Source organism: Mixophyes fleayi, chromosome 5 (assembly GCF_038048845.1).
Source record: "Mixophyes fleayi isolate aMixFle1 chromosome 5, aMixFle1.hap1, whole genome shotgun sequence".
Classification (NCBI taxonomy): Eukaryota; Metazoa; Chordata; class Amphibia; order Anura; family Limnodynastidae; genus Mixophyes; species Mixophyes fleayi.
The window spans coordinates 6,281,826-6,308,087 of NC_134406.1; the positions used below are offsets into that span (position 1 = coordinate 6,281,826).

Here is a 26,262-nt window from a genome sequence, read left to right on the forward strand (position 1 = left end):
CTACCTTATTTGTTTGCGCAATCGTAAACATTGTTGACTGAATATTTTTATCATAAGATGTTGTTCTCGGAAAATAAAGAGTATTTACACCAGGCGCCTACAAAGACCGGTCAGAAGGCACTTACAGTTAATCATTTAATTCATCTTGATTTTTTTTGATAGACTTATAGTATTTTTTTTAAATTATTTTTGATTTGTACCATCCTGCCCCCCCCCTCCTTATCTTGTCTACAACACTGAGCAAATCCACCATTTAATAAGGCCAGAATGTGGTCTAATTAATACACATTTCAGGTGTTGTCTTTCGGGCAGTTATTAAGTTTAAGACACCTAACCTTTGAAATAAAGTAAAATTGTCAATGAACTTCTGAGATTAATGATATGACAATAATGTCTTGTAGGGTGCACTACCAGTGTGAGAAGTGCAGCCACTCATATATAGGTCTATAGCTCCCTAATGATCAGTTTCATCGTCTTCCTGTATTTCAGTTTCCCGTCTGACCTCGCAATAGACAGCAGAAGGGGCTGTGAGATGATATATTATGTAAAGCATCAATTTGTGGTTAAAGCAACATTTCTGCAACTCTCTACCAGATGTCATAAACTGCACTGAGATATACTGTTGTTTGTTTTCCTATAAAAGAACAAGAACAGTCGGAAAGAGTTTTCTTTGAAAACCGGAAAATAAAGCTGTAAAATAACAAAGGTCCTGACTACTATAGAAATACAACTAAAGATCTTTTACAGAGATGACTGATATCTACTGAGCTGGCACTGATCAAACGGCTCATAGAGATCTTGCAGAGGAAATACAATACTGCCAGACCCTGTGGTTGGCAAGACAGAGAGGACAAAGAGAGAGGTGTGAGACAGAGAGAGGAAGGGAGAGAAAGAGAAAGGAAGGAAGGGAGATAGAGGAAGAGAGAGAAGGAGAGAGAGGGTGAGAGCAATACAGAGAGAGAGAGATAAAGGGAAAAGACAGAGGAAGAGAGATAGATTATTAAAGGGTGACAAGTTCTAATTCTGGTGAAAATTGGTATTTTAAGCGATGATAGGGTTTTGCCCTATCTCTCAGCAGGTTACCACAGAGCTATAGATGAGGTCGTCCCCACCGGCATAGGGATGAGGAAAAGAAAGGGTGGGGGGATGGAATGGGGATAAGCAAGACTGAGAGAGAAAACACAGATAAATAACAAAGAGGGAGATTAACATTGATAGAAAGAGGGGACAAGAAGATAGACCAAGGTAAGAAAAAGAAGAGGAGACAAGGGTCTATACCAGTGATGGGCAACCTGACACACTTCAGGTCTCGCATGGTGTGACGCACTAACCTGCAAACGGACCGCACAGTACCCCTACACTCAGCAATAAGGTAAAACAATACATTAAACCAAAGAGACACCTATCTATAATAACATCTCAGCATCATACACAGGTGTTACACACTACAACAAACACATCTGGCAATAATGCAGAAAGGAGCTGGTGGCCGCAGATGATGGCTCAGAGGGCAACCTGTTGCCCATCACTGGTCCATCTATTAATACCTGGCGATAGGGCTGATTTGCTATCACTGCTTATCACGTTAATAGAATATCACCTATTCCCATCATTTATTATTAAAATCTTTGCGAGGTCGCTTATCCTCAGCTGCCTCTGCGATACTGGCCATGAACGGTAAGGGTTAAGCGCTTCACAGACAGAAATCCGGGCATTTGCGCATGCGTCACCCAGCTAGCTGGTTCCCGCAAAGACTTGGGCTTTCAGTTTCACTTCTCAGAAGAAAGCAGAAGAATAGTTCAAAATAGATGTAAAATATAAAACAAAAATAAATAAAAATACTTTGCATTGGGAAGTTTATGCCATCGAGTCCCAGCGACTCTTAATGGCAGTGGGGGTTACCGCCGGCAATAGCACTGTGATCACCGGCAGTGACCCCTTGATGTATAGGCCAATATCAATCAGCGGTAAAACATCTGTTTTTATTGGAGAAAGGGCTTTTTGCCCTTTAACAATTAGAGATTTGAAAGAAGGAAGAGGAAGGGGGAAAAGAGATATAAAGAGAGGGAAGAGAGAGAAAAATAGAGGGCGAGATCACGAGAGATATGAGATTTTACTTCTAATCAAACACTGACTGGTGGGCTGAAAGGAGATAGAAATAACTGCTGTCGTGCCTGGGGGACTATTAATCAAAGTCCGTTCCATAAACTTGGAAGCTTCCTTCATCTTTAGGTTTCGCGCTTCCATTCTGTTCCTGCGGAGAGTTAAGATGGGGCTGTCGTCTCTTATCAATCAAAAACATACGCAGAATAAATCTCTGTTTAGCACATTTGGCTTCGGATGTAGCCTGCTGGCTCTGAGATGACAGGACAATGATAATTGGGATGGGATGTACGGATAATAATGGTGAGAAAGATGAGTAGATGTAGAGTTTTACAGCACAGGAATTTCATTGTGAGGAGCTCTGGAACCCCAATACCCTTGCAGTTATTGTTGGTGTATTTTGTACTTATCATATGTACTTTGCGAGTGAATCCTCACTAAAAATAACTTCAAACATGACCATAGAATTGCGTCTTAAATATAAATTTTTTGTACTTATTTGTCAATGACAATAACAACATATCAATTCCTTCTCAATAAAACCACTGTATTCAGTACACCAATCGCCTCTGCCTAGAACCCTAAAAGAGCACATTGGTGTAAGGTATACGACCGTACAATCAGATGCTGACCTCCTTCTGTACGGTCTCAGAAAAGAGATCAGCACTGTAATACTAAGCGGGTGAGAGGGCCTCTGACATGAGGCCACCAGCACTGTTATAGTGAGCGGGGGAGAGGACTGAGGGAAGTGACCAGCACTATAATGCTAAGTGGGGGCAGGCCTCTCATGTAACCTGCACTGTAATATTAAGCAGGAAAGAGGCTTTTCGTGGGAGAACTTCCACTGTCATACTATGCAGGGGAGGGGCTTCTCAGAGGGGAATAGTCCATTGTCATACTATGCAAGGGAGAGGCTTCTCTGGGGAGGAAACTTCCACTGTCATACTGTGCAGGGGAGGGGCTTCTCAGAGGTGAATATTCCACTGTCATATTATGCAGGGAAGAGGCTTCTCTGGGGAGGGAACTTCCACTGTCATACTATGCAGGGGAGAAGCTTCTCTGGGGAGGGAACTTCCACTGTCATACTATGCAGGGGAGAGGCTTCTCAGAGGTGAATATTGCAATGTCATAGTATGTAGGGAAGAGGCTTCACTGGTGGGGAACTTCCACTGTCATACTATGCAGGGGAGGGACTACTGAGAGGTGAATATTTCACTTTAAACAAAGTTTAGATCCACACTCAGTGCTGGAATACCAATTGCAGCAGATAACGGCTCCTAATACAGCTGCACACAAGCTGTAGGTTAGTTAAATAGATACTGATATTAAGGGAGTCGTTGCAGCGCTACTGGGTTTTCTATAAATCCAAAATACAGAGAAGGTGAGCGGGTCACAAGCTCAATGAAATCAGGTGTAAAACAGAAGACTTCAGCGGTTGGGATCATGATGTTATAATCACCGACGAGTTTCAACTTCAAAAAGTCTTTTTCAAGGTGATCCCCTTGAAAAAGACTTTTTGAAGTTGAAACGCGTCGGTGGTGTCATACAGACTGGGGAGCTTTGATTGCCTGTTACACACGTTCGGTGATTATAACATTGTGATCCCAACCGCTGAAGTCTTCTGTTTTACACCTGATTTCATTGAGCTTGTGACCCGCTCACCTTCTGGTACGGGCAATTGAATCCCGGTCTAATGGATTTTTAATATGTGTTATTATATTGTGTTTTATGTATTACACAAGCATGTCTTTCTTTCCTTTTTATATTTTATTTACAATTATGTGGAGAGGTGAAGATTGAAATAACGTCTGAACCACATCAGCTGCCGCTAATTCTAACACGGGAATCAGCTGTATTGCGGAGGACTGACATAGAACTCTTTGGGAAAAACTGCAGTATATCATCTGACACAAGTAACTGCTACGTGAACATCGTTTACTACTTGACTGTAAGTTTATTTCTTATAGTCTGCAACTTGAAAAGTTTCAATTTGAGTGTGAAGAATACGACTACCGTTTGAAAGTCAGTGATTGCTTAAATGCTCAGTCAAGTCTCCTGCATAATCTTTGATTCCTTACTGTTCTTTATATGAATGGAATAGATTATTGTCTGTAGGATAACAGTTTAAAATCTCTCTCTCTGTATTTTGGATTTATAGAAAACCCAGTAGCGCTGCAACGACTCCCTTAATATCAGTGGATATTCTTACTGTCATACTATGCAGGGAAGAAACTTCTCTGGGGAGGGAACTTCCACTGTCATACTATGCAGGGGAGAGGCTTCTCTGGGGAGGGAACTTCCACTGTCATACTATGCAGGGGAGAGGCTTCTCTGGGGAGGGAACTTCCACTGTCATACTATGCAGGGGAGAGGCTTATCTGCGGAGGGAAATTCCACTGTCATACTATGTAGAGGAGGAACTTCTCAGAGGTGAATATTCCACTGTAATACTATGCAGGGAAGAGGCTTCTGTGGGGAGGGAAATTCCACTGTCATACTATGCAGGGAAGAGGCTTCTCTTGGGAGGGATCTTCCACTATAATACTATGCAGGGGAGGGGCTTCTCAGAGGTGAATATTCCATGGTTTACTATGTAGGGGAGAGGCTTCTCTGGGGAGGGAACTTCCACTGTCATACTATGCAGGGGAGAGGCTTCTCAGAGGGGAATATTCCACTGTCATACTATGCAGGGGAGGGGCTTCTCAGGCTGGAATTGTTACTGTCATATTAAGGTGGAGAGAGGCGTCTCCAGGAAGGGTCTTCCACAAATATACTATGCAGGGAAAATGCTCCTCAGGGAAGGATCATACTAAGAATAAGGGGGTAAATGTCTCTCGGTGGCTATACCCTTTAAATTAAAATAACCACTATCCAATCACTATATATGTGACGTTAATCCTTTTCGCTAAGTTATCTTCACTGTTAATTATTTCAGACATTGAAAATGTATCGTGTTGACAAAATTTACGTTTGTGTGCACTTTGTGTTGTGTGCATTTACATAAAAATTGTGAATATCCCAGCAGTCATTCCACTACACTACCGATCAAAGGCACTGCAGGTCTGCAAATTAAATGCCTGTTTTCTGCTAGCACAATGGAGAACCACTTTTGTTTCTATGGCTACAATTAATGCTCTAAGAATACTGAAAGCGCAGCCTTAGCTGACGGACCTGCATGATCAGGGAGCACCTCGCCGCAGAGTGCAGACAGACAGGCATTTACGACCCAGGTGATAACATGCTCACTGACATATTTTTGCAGAAGTCTTATAATTGTATTGTGCAGGGCTAAAGCAGAGGTAGACAACCTTTGGTTTTCCAAATTCTGTGGAACTACAAGTTCCAGCATGCCCTACAGAACTTTCCAACAGTAGTAGTGTGGACAAATTTTTACCTCACCGCTGAGGTTGAGGCACGGGTACTGAAAAGGCCACACTCGACCTGAAGTTGCTCCTGGAAGTCCTGAGTGGAGGTAATTAGGGGCTGGTGGAGCTGGGGGGCAGAGAGGCATTTGCCCCCCCTCCCCTCCAGGGTCAGTCCCATAGCAGGCTAACTTGAGCATTTTTTTTCCTTTCAAAAGTTCCTAATAGGCTGCTGAACCAAGTCCCGCCTCCTGGGTTAAAATTTGCCAGACAGCCCCTGGAGGTATGGAGCTATGTCCAATGAAAATTTAAATGTAAAATTGTCTTGACATTTGTAACAAAGACTTGTGGTCTCTTGATTTTTTCAAGACGTAAATCAGGGTCAAACAAGTGTAATATGTCAACATTGAAAAAAAATTATGTATTTAATGGCCAGAAGGTTCCCTTCACTCACGAACAAGCCATTTTTTTCCCATTTGTTGTGCATTTTGTTGACAATACTGCTTTATTTTTTTAAAACAATTTTGTGAATTTTATACTATTCTTTTATTTGGTAGAAATATGTCTTTTTCTGCAAGCCTATCTGAATAAATATATATGTATTTGAAGTCTGTTATGTGAGGGAAAATAGGAACATCATACCACTAGCAACATCATAGCAACGGGAACATCATACCTTTACAGTCGATGTATGTGCTCAGTCCCATTGTGATGAAGCACGGAGGCACTGTGCACATTCCGGGCGCTATTTCAATAACGAGCCATAATTGCAGCTAAACAAATGTCAGCAGGGATGCAGGTTTTGGATTCGGTTCCAGAAATTGCACCCTGGGCTCTTTTCTCTGAAAAACAGAGCAGCTGCTGCGATTCTGGTGGCCCTGCTGGCAAGCAAAGTGCGAGGGTATCCACGACGATGCTGCCAGCAATGTCGTGATGTCTATCGGTGATTTGTGTCAGTTCCAAGAACGTTATTTCTGGGAAATCACATACTGCAGAAACGAGGGTCTGTGCGTTCTATTTATTTATTGACTGACATTTATTTTCATAGCGCCAGCATATTCCATAGCGCTGTACAACTGGGAGCAAACACAGTAACAAAACAACACCGGGTAATACAGGTAAGAGGTCCCCGCTCACAAGCTTACAATCTATAGTAAGTAGAGTTATCTATGCCATATTTTTGTGCTCATCGTACTGTGTAAACTCATGGAATTGCCAAATAATTGTGACAGGTACCAGCGGCAACACTTTGAACATCCGCGGGCACGTGGCCACTGAGTGATACAGAAAATGTCAAACAGATTAGTGTCTGTTGCTATTATAGGATAACGAATAATATTGTGTTTTCCAACCAATCTTTCTGTTTGATGCTATTGGGCTTCAATACAGACTATATATATATCCAGGGACAGGGGCCTACTCACTAATATGTGGCATTAAAGCTGATTTTCTTTATCGCCGCTTATAATATAAGTCACCTATAGCCACAATATATCGATCAAACGTCACTGCGGCCTCTGAGCGATACCCGGCTGCCGTAGAGGTCGTGATGCAGAGAGGTCAGCTTCCCCGGGGGTCAGTTTGGGGGGATTACGGGCGCGCGTGACCTGGTTAGGCGGTTTCACGCACGCGCTGTGGTACTGAAAGACCAGACTTGGGCTCTCAGTCCCGATAAGCTGACAGGAAAAAAAAAAGTTACAAATAGATGCAAAACATTAAAAAACATTGAAGACTTATAAAAAATAGAAAAATAATGTCCTCTTACTGGGGGTAACGGGGCACTTGCCTACTGAGCCATTCCATAATGGGCTACCTTGGATTGGGTCACTGGGCTACCCGGTGGTAGTCAGCATATTGATGTTGACTACCCAGACACTACTTACCCCAACGTGGAGAGATCGAAAGGGCACATTCCCCTGTGAAGTGGGTAATGAGAGTATTACCCCCTTCACAGCACCGATGACTGCGTCGCGGTTATCAGTGATGTCATCAGCTGGCGCCGGTTTCTTTAGTGATCGCCATGACTTCCCGTCGGTTTACACAGAAGTTATCCTGCACGCTGGTCGGGGAAGGAGCCCTTCAGTCTCACCACGTTGGGGTAAGTATTGTCAGAATAATGAGGATCATTATTTGGTACCCAACCCGGGCTACCTACATATTTTTCTCTTTAAAATGTTCTAAGTAGGCTGCTGAGCCGAGTCTGCCCCCCCCCATCCCGGGGTAATATTGGCCAGCCAGCCCCTATAGATAATGTAGATATTCAGCTTTTCACTCCATCATAAATATTCCTCTTAGTAACTCAGTATATTGTATCTCCAAGTTCAGTTTAAATGCAGTCGAGAAAAGTCAAATATAAAAGAAACTGAATGTTAAAATATGTATCTCTATCGTCATCGCTATTTGCATGTTGCCACAAATTCAGTAGCGCCTGACATAATTGACATAAATGACAAATATGGAGACAGCAATAGCAGGAACGTGGGTACAGTTGAACAGAATAATAAATACATGAATGTAATTAATAGAACAAATCACATAACATGCAGAGAATTTTCAGACACGACAATGGTATGTGTGAGTCTATATTATATATAATATAATTACAAAGTGAAAGTTGTTTTTTCATTGTTGACTGTACATATGTTGGGAATACTGGAATCTGCATTATGGTTCAAACCCCATAAATATGATTTACGCCTGAAGGTTAGCGGACTTTTATTTCATACTTTCGAGTGGTGAGGGGATAATTCTAGGATGATTTCTGGTAGTTAATAAGGTCAAGAGACAGTAATTCTGTAAAAGAGGCCGATCAGTCAGTGTTTAAAGAAACATTGTTAACATGAGATTATTAACTTGGGAATGGGGGAAATGATATCATCAATTCATAAAAGACAAAACTGCCGGGGAGAAATCCATGGCAAGGGATTTGGAAACACATATTAAAAATAATAATTTTTAAGTGGATTAGTATTTGTGCAAATCTCTTGGGCTACAGTTTCAGAGATATATCAGAGGCATCATCGTGGTTTAGAGAGCACTGAAAACAAATTGGAAAATGTGTGATGTCTCCATTACTTTTATTGTAGTTATTTGTATCACAGAACACTTAGGGGCTTATTTGTCAGTAAGGGGTTGAGGCTGATTTGTGAGTCAATTATAGCCGCAATTTACAAAAAAATGTCACTAGGGAAACTGGGAGATAACTTGCCACATTGCTGGGCACTGGTTTATGCCACAATACTTGGATAAATTGGCTTCCCCAAGTCTTTGCCATCACTGGTGAAATTCGGCAAATCATACCGCTGGTGGGAGTTATTGGCGTCGATCATTGCCTGTAGTACCCCTTTAATGAATGGGAAAAAACAAAATAAAACTACCCTTAATGCTAAATATTGTACAGTACATAAATGTCCATTGTTGATCACCAAACTCATTATATAGTAAAGGGTCAAATTGAGAATTATTCTGACCTGCAACAAACCTGATCTTGTCTCTATTATAACATATTATCCCACACGTATCCTATACATAAACATCAATTTACGTACAATGGAGGACAGTCTGAAAAGTGACGCAAAAGAAAAAGGTACTGTTGTCCAAAACAACCAGACATCAGCTGACATTTCTCAAAATCCACAAGAAAAATGTCAGACTCTGATTGGTGGCTTTGGGTGGAACATTTTCACCAGTTTTCAGAAATGTCCTACACCAGTCTCACTCTCAGTGAAGAGATTAAATATTTTATATATAAATATCCTACTCTAAGGAATTAAAAACAGTAAAACACTTGGATGCTAGCTCACATGGAGAGCTGCACTTTGCTTGGCAGCCAATCTGACGTTGTCTATAATATTGTTGAATTAGATAAATGGTTGTAAATTGCTCTTAAAAAAAGAACATGGAAAAATAGCGTCTTTTCCTCTTGTACACATCTCGAGATGCGTCTACATTGGCAGCACATGCGCCTGTTTTACGACAAGTTGTCATCATCAGTGAGTACTTGCACCAATCCTACAGTCGGTGCACAATATACGCCTCCTAACAGGAGCCGTATTTGCATAAACACGCCTTTACTGTACATGGCCTATATTTGCCCGTTCCCTTCACCGTCCCGCTTCTCCAGTCGCTGGTGGGCATAAGTGGCAGAATCTCACAAGCCTACATATGCTGTGAGCTCCTACTGCCTGGGCATGGGCAGAGAGATTTCACGCAAGATGCTCAACACAAACTGGCATCCATCCCACACTGCATTAGCACCAAAGTGTATGATGTGGACAAGCTGTAAGACACGAGGCTTGCACTCCATTGTCTGAACTACAAAACATTTATGGCCGATTGGAATGTTGGAGCTTTTGCCGAATTTCTAATATGCTGCTAGTCAAATAGAAAGTGCTATTAGCTGTAAAATAGATGTAGCAGAGGCGATATATTACATCTAGGGGTAATAGTTGAGATAGATATAGGCTACTGTTAGTTCTAGCGTTAAGAGTTGGACTAGGGTTAAGGCTGTATTTTCCCTTGGGCTAACATTAGGCCTCGGGTTAGCGCTCAGGCCGGGATTAGTGATAATGAACCTTACTTAAAGTAACATAAAGGGAGCTTATTTGCACCTGAATAAACCATGTTGAGATGCACGGGGTGCAAATACAATTTGTTTGACAAGTAGTGAAAGTCCTGGCTGCTTTTGTAGGCAGAGCACAAATACTGGGCAGCTTTTTTACACTGGAATTTAGAATTGAGCTTGGATGTGCCCTCTCCCATCTCAGTCTAAACCTTCCTGCTGGATTCACTCCTAGCTATAAATGGAGTACAATGTTTGGTATTGGATTAATTGTAGGTCTACGTTTATCACTTGGCTGGGTTTGGACATTGATTAACATTAGGCCTAGGATTAACATTTCATATAGGATTAGGGATAGTACTTGGGCTAGGGTTAACAATAAGGGGGTAAATGTGTCAAGCTGAGAGTTTCCGGCGGGTTTGAAAAGTGGAGATGTTCCCTATAGCAACCAATCAGATACCAGTTATTTTGTAGAATGTACTAAATAAATGCTAACTGCAATCTGATAAGTTGCTATAGGCAACATCTCCACTTATACAGGAAACTCTCAGCTTGATACATTTACTCCTAAATCTAGGATTAACACTAGGGGTAAATTTATCAAGCTGCAGGTTTGATAAAGTGGAGATGTTGCCTATAGAAACCAATCAGATTGCAATTATCATTTGTTTAGTACATTCTGCAAAATAACAGCTAGAATCTGATTGGTTGCCATAGGCAACATTGCCACTTTTTGAAACCCGCAACATGATAAATTTACCCCTAGCGCTGGGTTTGTGCTTGTGGCAACATTATGTCTAGGATTAACACTGGGACTAGTTTTAGGCTTTGGCTTGGCTTAATTTTGGCTTTAGTGTTAAGTTTTAGGAGTATATTTAATAATCGGTGGTTCCAATGAACTTCTGACTCTTGGTGCTTTGCCGTCACTTTTTAAAATGCCAATTATTAGTTTATTATTAATTATTAAAGACAAAGCCCTTTGGGTTTTGCCATTATTTAAATTACCGATTTAAAAAAATGACGACAAAGCGCAGAGAATCAGCGGATCGTCGGAATTGCCGCTTAGTGAAAATACCCCTTAGTCTTGAGTTTGGAATAGTATTAGGATTTGTCTAATGTTAGGTTTGGGGTAACATTTAGGGATAGTTATTGGGCTTGGGATAACACTAGGTGTAGAGCTAACACTTGGGCTAGGATCAAGGATAGTGTTTGGAATAGGGTTAGTGTTAGGGCTAGGACTGACACGTGGGCTTGTATTAGGTTAGTATCTAACACTTGGAATAAGATTAGGGTTCATTTCTGGTCCTGGGCTAAAGTTAGGACCAGGATTAATACTTGGAATAAATCTCTAGATATTTGGGCTGATTTTATCTGTGCCGTATTTCTCAAGATATGGCTACATTTGCAAATAAAAATAGATTGAATTTTCTCTCTCTATTTGGCTGTCTCTAAATGGAACGCCAACTGAGATTCAGGCATTTGTCTGCTAATAAGATATGTTCATTTTTTTAGACAAAAAAAAAAAGTGTCAGACGTTTGGAAAATAATGTAAGTATTGAGTTAGAGTCTGGAATATTTACTGCGATTGCAAATCTCCAGAGTCCACTTAGCTCAGCAGAATTGAATAGCTGTTGAAATCTGTACGCTCTTTCAAAAGTTAAAGTTGAAATATAACCTAAAAGGAAAAATAAATTTGGCACGCTCCCTTGATGCATTTCAACTCACCCTGGGAAAATGTAGGATCCATTTAACATTTTACTGGCTTTGATCATAATGTGTCGTCGTTTGCCAAAGTACTTATGGTTGGACATCAATCTTGAGTTCTGGGGCAACATTTAAAGTTTGATCTACAAATGAGTATTTTTTGGTACAGAAGAGGCCAGCACATGACTGGATGTGAGTGTCACATGATTGCCTCATATCTTTTTTGGCTTAGAATGGCCACTGTTTCAGTCTATCATGGATGATGAGTTAATTAATGAGTTTGACTATTTCAACTAAGAAATAGGAATTGCAACTTTCTGTTCCTTAGTAGAGGTCGGGTCCTTGGAGCCGGGAGCTGCTACAGCCATGGCCGAAACGCAGGGGAAGGACTTAGTGCGGTCATTCACATCAGAAAATGGTAAGTGAATTCCATTGATCATGGTTACTGATGTTTTAGTCTCCAAATAGTAGAAGAATAACAGAGGGCCGATATTAGCCTGAAGTGATATAAAAGCTAAGGGTGCATATAGATGAAAATTATAAGGTATAGCAAGAGTTAATTTAGCTGGGTGTAGTGGGAAGTGAGTCAGCCAATCAGAAGGGATGTAGTGGGAAGGCTTATATTTCAGGAAGGCTTATAACGTATGGGAAAAACAGTTAACTTCCTCTTGCTGTCTGGAGAGTTTCCCCACCCACCCAGTCCCTATTTTAAGTCTTAGAGTGTGTATTTTGGTTGTCTTGTCAGTTGAGTGAATTTCATAAATAAAGGTTTAGTAGTGGCGGTAAGCAGCCCAATCAGCGGCCAATTTTGTTATATTCAAGGCGTGGTAAGCACTCTCCCCTAAAGGGATTGGGCAATTAGTCAGAATAACCCTTCAGGGTTATGGGGCTCCGCTTAAGTGGGGGGGTCTCAGCTAATGTGCCAAATGGGGAAGATTGGCATTTAACGCCTAGACTTTTCCAAATAAGTTTGGAGAGAGATTACAACTAATAGGCGTGGCCTGGGCGCTGATTGGTCTGCTTATATTTTTCACCTTTTTTCAGCATATTTATCTTTCAATAAATTTCTGACCCTAGTTTATAACTGTATATTCCCCATTTCTTAGAATAAAATCCCCATTCAATAAAACTTGCTCCCACCTTGTTCTAAAGTCCATACCATATATCCCATACATACTGCCAGACTCCGTACATGCCTTTAACGATCACATCCCCCCTCATTCTGTTTATCCAGTTGTATCTTTATTCTACCCAAAGAAAAATGTCTTGTTCAAAGCTAACAGGGCTAAAAGTAAGATCAACCTGGAAGGAGCCACAGAGCCGATCTCGGCACCAGCTCTTGGAAAATATTTGCGCCAGTTTGGGACAGAATAAACACAAGCTACTGAGGTTCTTTAAAATTTAAACACCATTCTTGTTGGCAGTCATGATTAGGGGGATGCAAATTGCCATTGGAAGTAACACCAATTTGTTGCTAACTGGTGGTTTCTTTATTCGCCGTCACTGCAGTAATTCTGCATCAATACAAGATCGCCGGGGTACTTGGCAGCAGGATAAGGTTCTAGTGTCTATTCCCAGAATAGGTTCTTCAGTGGATGCGAACTGGGAACCGGCAGTGAACCTTAAGTGACCCACAGAGATGTCTACTCATAAAGTATGTCTGTCTTCGCCCTTTCATGTTCCCGTTGGCTGCTCAGATAGATGGCTGCCCTTTTCTAACCAGTGATGGAGAGGTTCCTTCTCCAAGTGATTTGTTTGCTCTAGCAGAGTAGACCTGAATTGCATTATTTACATCACACAGGACTAACTGCCGGTGAGAATCTTCTCGTATAACATCATTTATATATAACCCTCTTGCTGACATTTAGCTGGCCGTGATTGAGGTCTGGTGCCAACCCCCTCTTTAGAAATGGTTTCCAAGTGAAATGACCCTCTGTGGTTTCCAATCCGAGACATCAAGGGATACAAATAAGAGAAAGGCAGGAGTGGAAATCACAGGACTGCAAACAATGTTAGTGGTTATTTTAATTTAACAGTCCCTTCGTAATATTTTACTGAGACCACATCATCAAAAAGTCAGATGTACGACCATCGAACCATAAGGAGATGTGTTTCACATATATATCTATATATATTGTTGTTGTCACAAACATATACACACTTTACTAAAATCATATAAAAATCCCCCAGTCGTGGCCCATTTTTGATCTCTCCATTTCTTGCGTTCTGTTTCCTTTTTTTTCTCTTTTGTTTACCCAGTAGAGCAAGTAGATTCCTGTGTATGTATCTGTTCATCAAGAATATGATCTTATATATCCTTATTTATCCCTCTTCTTTAGTGTTTCTCTCATTATTCATGTTTTTTTCAGTTGCAGACTAAACATTTTTGCAGCAAAAACACATGAAAAATTGTACTTTTTAGATATTTCTGATTTCTTGAGCATTAATTAAATGAATGGAACATTACACTTTAATCTTAGTTATAGACACTATAAAAAATTATTACAATAGGCACTTATGAGCCTGACAACAGTTTGTGTTTATGTGAAAGAACATATGCTTAAAACAAGGGAAATATATATATTCTTTGTAGGTAAATTTAGCCATGAATTAATCCTTCATATAATTACCCTAAATCTTGACACCTCTCAACAAATAGACTTATCTCATCCCTGCTCAGGCTTCTAGCCTTTAATATATTTGAATATGTTCTCAACACTCTCACGCCAACCCCGTCTGACCATCACTACCTTCCAAGATCTTGCTTTATGTTTCCAGAACTACATTGACCACATCAGACATGGAATCGTAGCCTCTCTCCCAAGCAACTACCCGGTCAATTCCATTCCTGGAACCTTCTCTTCATTGGATCCTACAAATGATGATTAATTATCTTCTCTTCTTTCCATTATACTATATGTTCACTCACCTCTATCCTTTCAAAAATCAGTCATTGACTGTCTCCTGTGCTCATCCCAGTCTTAAGTAACATCTGTCATCTCTCCACTGGTATTTTTCCATCATTATTAAAGCATAACTACTATTCTGACAAAAATAAATTCTGACCCAAACTCTCTCTCAGATTACCGTCCCATCTCTCAACTCCCTTTCCCTTCTCAGAACTGTCCTTTGTGCTCCACGTCCAAATCCTGTTACATATATCTAAGAAATATTTACAGAATATGCATTTATCTCATTCAAGACACTGCAGAAACGTTAATTCATGATCAGTGGCATTGACTGTTGCAATTCCCTTCTTAGTGGTCTTTCTCTAACCATACTTTCACCTCTACAGTTTATTTTAAATGCAGCAACTAGACTAATTTTACTGAATCCAATATAAAATAATTCTACTCACATACAGGACCAATAACAAAACTGCATTCACATACATCTCTCTTGTCTCAAAATATCTCCCAACTCGACCCCTCCGTCCTCTGCCCAAGATCTGCATCTCTCATCCACACTTTTTACCTGCTCCCATTCCCAGTTACAGTATTTTGGGGGGTTATACCTATCGTTCCTCCCCTAGCTTCCCAACCTTCCAGCGTTACCTAAACTCACACCAAGCTTATCAAATCCCAACCTGTGTTCTTAACCTTTCCCAGTCTACCCAAATACCAGCACTCTACACATTTCATGCAAACCTCATGCTCGTTCTCTTTTTATACTCAAACAACATACTGACCAACAAACCAACATTGCCGTGTGACTGGATCCTGGAGTCACAATAAGTTCTTTGACCCAAAAGATGTATCAAGCTCCTAATTCCCTTTAGATCGTAAGCTTGTGAGCAGGGCCCTTTAAATATCTGTTTGTTAATAATTTCTTTTTTAAGTAATGTGTTTGTTCCCAATTTTAAAGCGCTGTAAGGCATGCTTACACTAAATAATTAACAATAATAGTGAAGTTAATAATAGATATATATCTCCTGTAGCACAATAGAAGTATAGGCTATAGTTTGTTTTCACAAAGCAGACATAGATCTCCTTATCTTTTCATATCTGTTGTATATCCAAGCAATTTGTCAATAATGTAATTATAATAATAATGTAATCAATGTTTCTTCTATTCTACATCTGAACTGATGGGACTCATTGCTGAATTAATTTGTTTTATAGAGAGGGAGGACCTTAATCTGCCATAAAGTGAGATAACTTAATGATGCTGCAAAAGCACTTTCACATAAATAAATGAAGGTTTGTTTAACCAAAAAATAAATAAGAATAGCTTCCATATTTTCTTGATCATTTGAACCCCCTTAAGTATTACCCATTAGCTAAACACACTTGAAACGTTGACAAAGGATGATACGTCTGTGGTTTCTATGGCAACCTAACTTGTTTATTATGTCCGATAGTTAAGAAGCTATATATAGAAGATGCATCACAAGGAGAAGATGGCACAGTACATTCTATAAACATACATAAAATCCAATATATAGATGTACAATCCATTTGTAAGAGTAGGGTGGAAAAATCCATTAGGATTCACTGAAGTGAACGAGTTTCTCAGTAATTGTAACTCTGGAGCTCGCCACAATTATTAGAGGGTGAGTAATGTAAATTACTGGTGTAGATCACCAGCGCGTTTAATTTCTATATGTAAGTATTCATTTTTAGGAATCCTTCGTCGTTCAGAAATGCAAACATATGTGAAATACTAGTTCTATGTCAGGACGTCACAGCCAAAGACTCTAATGTGCATTTATAGAACATCAGAATCCTCTTTACCGCTAAGTTACAAAAGTATAGTGTTAGCGTTACATAGGATGGTGCCGTACAGTCTTATTATTCTTAATAGATGACAGAAGAATTCTACCCAAATGAAATCTTTATAATGAGTTCAAAATAAGCTCTTCAAATAAGAAATTAAATTATATTTATCATGGAGGAGGAGTCAGGGGAGGGCTGGCTAATCTTAGCCCAGGGGGCAAGACTCGACTCGCAGCCTATTTGGAAAAATTTAAAGGAAAAACATGCAGGTGGTCCTGTGATCCCGCCCTAGGTACCCAATATTGGACCGGCCCGGAAGGGCAGATGTCCCCGGCCCCCCGGCCCAGCATGCCCCTGGGCGGTGTTCGCTGGATCCACCAGGGGACCCTATGGTAGTAGCGATCCCATGACGGATTACTTTGTCCTCTTATTGCCTGGCCTGTCTTCATAAGCTGAAGCTCACAGGGGGAGGGGCATCGACAACTCCCTATTTCATACCGGTCGAGCGGTTAGAGGAGAGAGGTGGCGTGGGACTGTGACATCGGAGACCACTGCAGATTCCACAATTAGAGCAATAATATTTTTTTACATTAATACACTGACCTCTTTGCAAAACTACATTATTAGATCTGAGTGAAGTTATCTAAAGCCGGGGACACGGACAGGAGTTTGGGCCCTTAAATTAATGTGAAAGAAGTGTACACATTTATGTTTTATTTAAAACAAGGCTGTCAGACAAATTACTCCTGTTAAATGGTTCTGTATAACATCTACAAACAAAGGACTCTCACAGAATGTCACGTCTTTGGCTGTCTTTGTGTTGTAATATATACGTTTTGATTTAATAAGCTGTTATAGCTAAATCCCATTTCCCGGTACAGAAGATCAGAGTTCTCTGACAATGTCCATCTGTCATTTTTTTCTTAAATTAAGTGGATAGTACCGCTTCCCTTCTTCTGTTAGTTAGATGTAACTCTCAGTAGCGCTCCTTAATCTGTATGCAGTTAGTCTGAATGCTGGGTTCAATTCTCAGTATCTGCAATGTATGAGCAACGGCGCAATACAACTTCTCTTGTTCTGTATGCTGGATGCAATTCTCTATATTCATCCATCCCTTTGGGTCTGCAGAGCATTGAAAAAAAGTCCTGGCTGGGGGTCTGATTATAACTACATGGGTGTCACACAGGGTGGGGAGATTGGTGAAGGGTCCCTTGGAGTAAAGGTGGGTGAGCAAGGTCACATTTACTAGAGCTCACGCAAAACCCAGGGTCCTTCCATCTCCCTGTTATTGGGGAGTTACTCTTATGGTCATTCTGTTGAGAGTGTCTAGGTAAGCTGGTAGGTTTGGGCTTTCTCTCTAAGGTAGTTTATTGGAAAGGTAGGGGGTCTGGATTTACTGTCCTTATACACAACAAGTAGTATCACCACTCAAGTTGATGTGCCTATCATTGACCGCTACCACAGATTAACAGGGCAAGCAGAGATGCCTCTCATCCTGGTGCCAAAGTGCCAGCTTCCCCTTTTCTGTGGACCAGCACCAAATTATTATTATTATTATCAATTATTTACATAGCGCCACTAATTCCACAGTGCTGTACAGAGGACTCACATCAATCCCTGCCCCATTGGGGCTTATTGGAGTGTGGGAGGAAACCACAGCACCTGGAGGAAACCCACACAAACACAGGGAGAACATACAAACTCCTCACAGATAAGGCCATGGTCGGGAATTGAACTCATGACCCCAGTGCAGTAAGGCAGAAGTGCTAACCACTGAGCCACTGTGCTGCTACTCTTCTCCTTACACTTTCCAGAACTTACTGGTTACACTGGTCAGGAAAAAAACATGTTAGACCACGGCAGATGTGACCACTGTAGGATATAAGTAAGACCTTGGTTTAAAAATTTTTATTTCTTTAAAAAATGATTATTATTTAATGCAGGGAGCCGTGTACTCCGTTTCCAGCCCCACTATATGGTCAGCACCTTTTTCAGACAGGATAACAAGTAGAAAATAAAACAGGAGAAAGAAACTCCTACTAAGGGTTATTTACCAATCTTACACAGAGGTACACATACACACTTTACCGTAACAGCCAATCAGGTATTACATTTTATAGACAAGGAAAGCAGCTGTAAATGCATCTTAGTAAATAGCCCTCACAATGACTGCATTCTGCACCAAGAACGTCCTGTGTCACCAATGATCGGGAAAAATGTCATGATTCAGCAAACGCAACACTGTCATTCATTTCTACGCAGGATTTATATTGTACTGAAGGTAAGTATTGTGCGGACGTTCAATTCTATCAGATGATTTCCTGTTGTGTCTCAAGGGTGGACAAGTGGAAGAAAATAATATCTCCACTCACTCAATTTTATTTAATAAATTTAAAGTCATCTTAATTATATTAACTGCTGTCAACGTTGGGACGCACACGGACCTATACAGACATATACACACAAACATATATAGATATATACAGACATGTACACTCGAGATGCTCAGGCTTAGTTCCTTGAGAACCAAACACACCCGAACTTAGGGGATCCGAGTACCAAGCCGAGCCAGCTCGGTACTTTCACACGCCCTCGGGATCGAAAACGAGGCAAAACGTCATCGTTACATCATCGGATCTCGAATATCGCGAGTTTTGAATTTCTTTTTAACATCCAACATAACGGAGGGTGGGAGGGAGGCCGGACCCCCATTTTTCTTTTCTGCCACTGCTGTGTGTCAATGTGTCCTAGATGTGCTAGGAACTGCCGTGTGTTTGTGTCATTGCTCTGTCGCTTACCATCCAGCCAGGTCGCTGCAGTATTTGTCCGAAAGTGTATGAAAATAATATTGTGACTTGTGAGGTGGTCAAAATTGACTGCAAATGACTTGAAAGTAGTGTTATTGAGGTTATTAATAATGTAAGAACAACAAAAAAAATATTTTAGGATTTTCCCCAAAGAATCCAAAACCAAAACACAAAGCTAATCCAGATCCAAACCAGTTCACGGGGGTCAGTGAGCATTTCTAATATACACACAGACGTGTACACACATATGCACACAAACAAGTACAGTAACTATACAGATGGGTTAAGTTTGAGGAAGATAAAACTATGTAATATATAGGCAGCCATTATGGATCAGCACGTTTGATAAACAGCGCACCAACCAGTCTTGGGTCCATCTGTACATGCGTGACCTGAATTGGCGATTCATCCAATCGCAGTGGCACTGGCAGCCCTGACTTCTCCATCCACTGCCACTTTACACACACAATAAATAAATAAAATGCTAAAAATTCTTTTAAAATCAATTATTTGAATAGTAATCTCCGCTGACAATCTGCTTTATGTAAATAAATAAAGCATATTCTCAATGAACATTGCTGAGGTCGGACTGCTGCAAAACTTGTACTGCCGCCGTCCTTGTTAAATAGGCTTCAAAATGCTTTCTCTGGCGAAAAGGTCTTTTCTCTCTTCTCATAAATAGGACCCTTATTGTTTCTTGGACAATTCAACATTAGACCTTCCTGAATTGAAATGTTATCGATTAACGCCCATGGTTTTAAGTACTATCCGTTATCGAATATAAATTGTTTAGTATATCACATTGCATTATGTTTCCATGGACTTATGGAGGACAAATCACAGAGGGTTAGTCTATGACAGCATATTAGGTGACCGACTCCTGTGGCTGCCAAGTGCTAACACACAGTGGCCATCACATTAACGATACATTGCATTGTGCACGGACTCACGATTCTGCGGTTTAGTTTCCTTTCCTCCAGATCACCTGTTTTATTATCAGTTACCACATGGAAAATGTGCAATTAACAGAATCCGTGTACCCTGTGATTCATCGCAACAGATCATTAAGCGACTGAAACCACATCCGTGTGGGTCCGTGTTAAGGGGTTCTCCTCCCAGACCACCTAACATGCCTCTAATACACTACCAACCCCATCTAAACTGTGTCTCCATAGACTCCCACTGTGGGATCTAAGCTCTGTGCTTTTTTTTTTTAAATCGTGTCTATATCATTTTTTACTCACCTTGAATACTGCAAAAATAAAAAAACTATAAATTGCTGGTAACATTGCTATCATCATTATAGGCATTATCATCCTTTGTTTTATTATATTTTAATCAGCCGAGCCTGTACAACAACATCAGGACCTGTTTTACATTAGACAAACATCTGGTAATAAAACAAAACAATTATTCACAAGCACCAATTTAGGCTGCAGGTTGTAAAGTTCATAAATAGTCAGGTGTTCGTCATCTGTTCCCTTATCCCTCCTCATATTGCTATGCCCCTGTTATTTACACTGCAGGTGGGCATACAGTATATATAAATATATATATATATATATATATATATATATCAAACACAGCTGCAACTGTACAGACAGTGACTAACTACCTGGCTACCTAACTAACTACGTAACTAACTTCCTAACTAACTAAATAAATAACTAACTATATGACTACCTAATTAACTAACTGCCTACCTAACTAACTGACTACCTAACTAACTACGTAACTAACTACCTAACTAACTATATGACTCCCTAATTAACTAACTAACTGACTACCTAACTACGTAACTAACTACCTAACTAACTATATGACTCCCTAATTAACTAACTGACTACCTAACTAACTATGTAACCAACTTCCTAACTAACTAACTATATGACTACCTAATTAACTAACTAACTGACTACCTTACTAACTATGTAACCAACTTCCTAACTAACTAACTAACTATATGACTACACAATTAACTAACTAACTGACTACCTAACTATGTAACTAACTACCTAATTAACTAACTGACTATATAACTAACTAACTGACTACCTAACTAACTAACTATATGACTACCTAATTAACTAACTGACTACCTAACTAACTGACTGACTGCCTAACTAACTAACCAACTAACTACCAGGGTGACGATGCTTTCTTTCAGTCACTGGGCAAGTTAATCTTATAGAATTGTACAGCAGTGACAGCTCCTTATAACTGTCTCCCTAACAGGGATTATAACTCTCTCCTGAGAGAGGCTGTGCCGACCCTCTATCAGTACTAAACCAAATAATTCCATATGTTCTTCAGACCATGCGTTCCATGGTAAAACAGCATTACAAATGATTGCTTAAACAGTCCCCAGGGTGCGATCTGCATGCTGCAGCGTACATCTGGAGAGCGCAATCATTTATCATCTGGGAGATCTCCATTAATTACTGGCAGGAGGAGACGTTATTCTCTCCCAACACTTGTTGTGTGCGGCACGCTGGTTTTATCTTCTCCGGCCTAGAAACGACAGGAACGTTCTCATTTATTTTGAGTCCTGTGTTATCCATGGCCTGCTGCGTCCCCTACAATACGGAGTGATTGCTATTACCAGCGCTTCTTGTGGTGCTACAGATATAAACACTGAAGAGGAATCGTGGCTGCGTGTGTGTAAGTGGGCTGCTTCACCGCTATAACAGGCTGTCATGTAATATACAGAAGGGCCTCATTCATCAAAGAGCCGCAAAACTAATGTACTGTGCATATTTTTTTAAACAAACGCACGTCCGTATTCAACAAGGAGCGGATGTGAAGATACGTCTGGTGATGAATACGGGTCCAGGTCCGCTCTGCTCTGACAGACAATACGCTGCAGGATACGACCAATACATACGTGGAATATAAAGTCCCAAAAGAACGCACAGAAATAAAAACTATTATATTATTTTCACCTGTTAATAATATAGCCAGTAATGACAAAACACTAAAAAATTTAAATAAAGTTTCACTCTACCCCATAAAATACATTTATTAGGTTGTTAATAATATCTACTGTACGAAAAAGGCATTTTTACAATTGCACCTGATTGCAAACACATGTTCTAGCTGTATACACAGCCGTCATCACTAGTAATCAGCACTTACACCTGACCTGTAGCTGGAGCAAGTGATACGAATGAAAACTTGTACCTAAGAGAGGCTTTAATTGGACGCTGCTGTGTACGCTCGAGCTTGGCACGCCCTTACTGTACATGGACTACGTGCATACACCCAGTCCCCTCCCTGTTCCGCCCATGAAATCGTAGGCTGGAGTAAGGGTCCTCTGTGCTCGAAGATGAATTGTACGTTGCTGCGTTCTCTGGTGTATGCTCCAGTCCTGGGTATGCACAGTGCAATTTTACACAAAATATGCAACATATCAGCATTCTCTCTCCTTAAGGATTCAGGCCCAGAATGTTTTTATTTGTTATGTTGTAACATAGAACGTACACATATGTAATCATCTTGCAGGACGAGACTTCTGCATCTAAGGGTGACCCGACTATGGAATTCTTAACCCAGAAATAATGGGGTCATGGTGCATTTTTTAAGTGGGTTTAACCACTTCATGATAAGATGGTCGCCCCCACCTCTTCATGTCCAGACCATATCTCACGGGGCTTACCACTGTGAATCTCAACATTAAGCACTGCCATAACTAAAAGAAATTGGTGGAAATAAGTCTAGTTTTGGGGTTGTTTCTGCTTTCTGCAAAATCAACAAATCTATCTGTCTATTTTGGAATAGGGGCAATGTTCTGCAGATCAGCGTATCCTCCAAGCCGCTCATTTTTGTTCCCGATGTGAACCTACCCATATCCGACTGAACAACAAGCTAAATTAGAGGCAGTATCTTGGCTACAAGGGTTGCTAAGCGACTGAATGTTCATTGTTTAATGTGAGAATTCTACCTACTAGTGGTGCATAGGCCAAACTTGAGGACTCAACATTAACATCCCGGTTGCATATTTAATTACGCGACTGGGATGTTATTACTATTTTACGCTGTGGCTTAGACCTAACCTCCACGAGAGTAGGCAAATTCAAAAGTGTGAGCAATCCTGTCACTTAAGAATCTTTCAGACCGGGTGTTGTAACTAATTGATCCGATTGCCCGTCATGCCTACATTTATTAGTAGAGTAGACCCAAGCCTGGGGCTACACTAGGTCCATCACCCCGGCTGCAAAAGTTGTAAAGTGAGCAGAATACTGAATGCTGCATGTATATCAATGTTTCAGCCATGGCAGGCAATCTATCCCCCATATAAATGATCAATCCCTTTAATTTGTAATAGAAAACCGTGGTGTAGATGGGTTAATAGTTCTTAATATGCGTGGAAAGTAAAATGTATTATAGATGTTTGTAGGGCACCACTGTATATTAGTCCAACCTCCTCTTAACGCGTTTCTTCACAAACACTGAAGATATACACGCTGCATTTATCCTGGAGGAGACGTGGAGATCTAATCTGTTACAAACAATTGATGGAAAATATTTTTATCACGGTGGATGGGACTCAGAGTTCAGTAAGTGCTAATGCTTTATAATTGTGGATGGGAGTTTGCGTTCCTAAGAGTTGAGTGATCTATTCTCTACGGCTGAAGATATATTTAGTGGATGGAAGAAAGGTTAAGGAGACATTTTACCAATGCTGTATTTGCCCTTATTGAATTCTATTTTAATTTTTTTTTTAACAAAAATAAATATAGTTCAATTATATGTAATGGTTGTCTAACATATTTGGGTTTAGTAATTTATAGGTTTCTTTTATTTATCATTTACAGGTTTATTTTATTCATCATTTTATTTCAGCAACGCAGCAGGGTTCATATATCTGTTATAATAATGTAATGTGATATCCGAGACTGTTGTGCAATGGGACCAAACTGACATTTAAATAAAATATACCTGCCCCAGCCACTGGTGGTAATATTGCTCCAAGGGGGAGAAGGTTCGGAAATAGATGGGGGAGGGGGGGGGGGGGGGGGGGGAATAAATGCAATGTTTCCTCTAAGATGAGAAATCAGACAGCAAACAGTGCAAAAGTCACTCTAATGAGGCCCCCACCCTGAATGGCTTAATTAATCTTAATGGGAATATTGGAGCAATGTCGCCCTTCAATTAAAGGGTCATATTTGTTAGTAAGTAACAACAGTAAATTCATTTGACCTTTAAGTCAATTAATCTGTACAACATACTATCCAAAAACGTATCTTGTGTCAATAATTTTCTTGTAACTCTTCAAACATCACAAAGACTTCAATGTGGGATTTTCTTTTTAGGTACAAAAGTCGCACTGGGAACCGAAAATAAAAATAATTAAAAAAAAAAAAATCTTTTCAGAAGTTAGAGAAAGGCTGGAACTAATACAGTCCCCCAGTGTTAATTTTGTAGATAATGATAAAGACTCTGGGCATAGAGGGGTCTTAGGAATGACAGAGAGGCCTTAATTCCCCAATCAAAACCCTCCGAGAGCCAAGAACATCCTGTCCGCGCACTGGAGTTTGTTTTCCAGCTCACTGGCAATGATTCCTGTATGCTGCGCATCTTTATACTCCAAATTTATCCCATCCCACTCACACCGGCTGTTATCCTACACCCTAACTTCACATTACACAACAAGGCACATGAATGGCTCAATACAAGAAAGTTTTTGGTTATGTAAAACCTAAAGGAAAAGTTGAATCCATCAGTGAATGAAACAAATCTAATGTATTCCAAATGTTAATAAACATGTCATCGAACGATATTTTTGGAACCAAGAGAAATAGCAAAACGCAGCCAGAACATCCTGTCTCTCATCTCGGAAGGATCTTTTAATTTTTCTTTTTTTTAATGGTTATGTAATTAACTGTGTATTTAAACAGTTATTTATTATCGATTTCTATATTTTGGAATTTGCATTCTAATAGAATAAAGACAAGTGGATTTGTTGATGCGCCAAGTAATATTCCATGAGGGTGATTGTAAAGGGAAGCTATATTTTATTTTTTGCAACGTATAATTTAGTGGGTAGTGCATCCATAATAATAGGCATGATATTTGTGAACATTACACATTACATAGATTGATATAATTTTATGGTTTTGTGATTCTGAATTATATCATATTTGTAATTCAAGTTAGATACGTTTCCAAACTAGCAACATAAACTAGTAGAATTAAAGTGTACCTGTCACACAGTGGAGAAAGACATTTTTTTGGGCTCAGTTTATGAGAATGTTTTTGTCAAAGATTTGTTTGGATGAAGCCAATTTATTAGCATGAAATATTTGCATTGTTTTATCATATTTTAGTGTATCATTTTTATTTGATGTGGTTTTTTTCAATGTCATTTGGATCCTTGCATGTGAGCTGATTGATATGAGCAGTAGTGGAAGAGTTAATTCGAAGAACAGATGTTCCTAATCAGTGTTGGTGAAGATGTGTAGCAAAAAAATATATTTTAAAAAATGATTATTGCAGTACCGTGTTAGCCTGAAAAATCTATGTGATGTTAAATACTTTTTCAGTATTAGGACTTTTAAGTTTGTCATACTGTGTCCTGGTCCAGAGAAGTGACAAATTTAAAAGTCCTAATACTAAAAGGTCTTTTTAACAATGATAGGGAGAGAAAAATCTTGGAATTTAAGCTGATAAGAACATTCCATTCATTGACACAAGGGCTCAATCTAACACTTGGATTTATGACCCACTACTTGGACACACTTCACACCCCACAGCAAAGTGACTGCAGATTTCCGAACTCATAGGACTTTATGCTTTCATCCCTAGTAAAAACTTCCTTTTTATTACTTTAGCTTATCTTAATGATGTATTCTCCCCTCCACCCCTGTACAAATTTCTTGATGTAACAGCTCTTACATGTTGTGCCTATTTCTTAGTCATTCTTTTGTAACGTTGTCTGATGAAGGGGCCTCTGTGCTCTGATAGCTAGCAAATAAAGTAATAATTTTTTTGGGTTAGCCAATAAAGGTGTC

The 26,262-nt window shown here is 40.0% G+C and overlaps 1 protein-coding gene across 7 annotated transcripts in view; it reads right to left on the bottom strand.

Moving 5' to 3' along the window:
- ADGRB1 (adhesion G protein-coupled receptor B1) overlaps positions 1-26,262 on the bottom strand; it is a 411,983-nt gene that overhangs the window by 351,316 nt on the left and 34,405 nt on the right. The window lies entirely within an intron of this gene.